Genomic DNA, 2,616 nt, shown 5'->3' with positions numbered 1-2,616 from the left:
GGAGTGAATGTGCGGTCTTCAAGAGATACGAATGATAATGATAAGTCATTCACTCTGACCCAAGAACGACTTTCACTGCTCTTTACATCTGTGATTCCACAAGTTAAGTTAAATGACTCGCCAACAAAAACGTTGATGTCACTCGGAGCTTTATATAAAGTCGCTCCATCTGCTAGCTTAACTGATAATTTTAAGACAAATATAATAACCAAACTGTATAAGCTTTTTACGCGTAGCATATTAATAGGGTGTAACACAGTATTGTTCAATGTTTTACTGTCTTGCTCGGTCTGCACACTGTCGTTTAGTAGTAAAATTAATGTGCATGTACCATTTCTTTTCATTCTGAGCATGCGCTCTTCTATCAATATTAATTTATTGATTATAGGCAAATAGCAGGCGTTCATTGGTTACATTGATTGTTGACTAAGGGTATTAATGTCGGTCTTAAAAACTGTCGGCGCCTTATTATTTGTATTAAATTGTTACACCAGTATATTTTTTTATGTTTTGTGTTTGATGTATTACGGTACTGAGTATGGAACAACCGGATGTTCGTAAATCACGCCTACTCGATGTTATCGGTAAAGAAAAAAAGATACAAAAACAGGAAAATCGAATACAAAGACATTGTCTTTAATTGTTCCTGTTTTTAGGTAAATTGAAAACATAAGAAATTTGAATTGACACATGGCCTACGCACTTGCTTCTTTAATATTAAGAAACGGAGGCCACAGATGTTTTAAGCTAAGTTTTTTCAATCAGATTTACCTAATTTTTCAATCCAAACACTTTATAGGATGTTCATTCACTTTCAAATATTTTCAGAGTAAAAACATGTCATACGTTGTCTTGTGTTATCATCGTGAAAATTAAACTGTTATAACTCATTATATAATGTGAAAGTAAATCAAAATTCAAAAAATAAGAACAATTTTATTCAATCAAGATTAATCTATTAAATATCTTTTACCGTCTTTAGGCTTGTTCTGTTTAATGGAGATAGATGAGTGAATAATTGATACACAACCAAGCTTTGTCGAGAGTGTGGTTGGTCACTCACGGCAGAAAAGGAAGAATATGGATGCCTGCAGGCTTGAACATGGAGGAATGGTTTGAACAAGTCAATTGTTAAGTTGATTAATGAATGACGGTGATAATTCGTCTTTCAAAATAAGAATGAAAGTATTAACCCTATCAATGGACTAAAATGGATATTTTTGTGTTTTTTGGGGGTTTTTTTTGTGGGTGGGAGGTATTTTTTGTTATCATCCTTCTATACTTTTTGCCTGCAAATTTAGTTTGTTCGGGTTTTCAGAAGAAAAGATTGTTTATTAGGTACGGTCATATTCTCTGATAGGTTTGACACGTGGTTCTCTGAAACATTAATTCATCGTGTCAATTCGAGCTTCTAAACTGTATCTGGTGATGGGTATGAATCAGGGAAGAGGGTAGGTAGGTTTGAGTGTATTGAGTGACAAAAACATGTTAACTATATTGGGAATTCCGAAGGACCATACTTCCGCCCACATAAAAAATGAACGCGAGTTTGGTGTAATGGATATGTATATTATAGCTTCCCTTCTTGGAGACTTGCTTCAAAGTTTGTTAATTTCACGCTGCTGCTAAGCCCGCTACGTCACAAGAGATGACTCATTAATAAGCTGAAAGCAAGCAGCAGTTATAGTACTAGAGACTGACGTCTTTGCTAAAATGCATACTCAACAGATTGTAGAAGAATTTCCACTTGTACCAGGGAGTTGTAAAATAAGAACTCCCTGCTTGTACCAGCTTGAAGTCACGTAGTCTCTAGAGGGTATTCAGTTGCATGCCTACAGTTTAGGTTGAGGTCACAGACAAACAGGCTACTGCATATTAAAGTTCAAAATTGACCATATTTAAATGCCATTTTTGAATTAGTAAATTAATATTTGTTGGAAAATAATGCATTGTTGGAAAGGTACACATGTCTTCTTTCAAATGCTGTGTATACAATTAACTAGTAAAAAAATGGGCATGTGATTCATAATTAAAAAACTATCTGTGATGTGTATGTATCTTTGCGAATAAATTAATTAATTAATCAAAAGAACAATGATTAATTTTGAAATGTCGAGCGGTGTTTTTTGTAAGAAATATTTCTTGTTTGAATATTGTTTTCAATATTTATTTTGAACTTGACATCGTATTTGATCTTGCCCTTGAAAATCGAAATCGGTCGCAAACACAACCCCATAAACGGAGGTATTCAAAAGCATAACTAAACAGTAGCGACCACCACGTATGACATTATCAAATCTACGTTTTGTGCAGATGGTATTCCTCTGCGACAGTTATTTCAACAAATATGTGTTTGCATTGTGTCCACCTATCTCATGATTAATCGTAACTTATACATTATTATGAGGCAGATAGTTTTCTTTATTACTACTTTTTTATATTGAAATTTAAATAAACCGGTACATATTACTCAATAAAAAAACAATTGCAATATTTTCGGTTATTTATTGAAATAATATATTAACAAAATATCAGCTTTAACATTGATTATTGCTAAAGTTGTGGTTTGTGACAACCTTCCTGATTAAACTCTTCTCACTAATACATAAATACCTA

This window comes from Antedon mediterranea, chromosome 3, assembly GCF_964355755.1.
Source record: "Antedon mediterranea chromosome 3, ecAntMedi1.1, whole genome shotgun sequence".
Classification (NCBI taxonomy): Eukaryota; Metazoa; Echinodermata; class Crinoidea; order Comatulida; family Antedonidae; genus Antedon; species Antedon mediterranea.
This window is presented reverse-complemented; position numbering follows the sequence as displayed.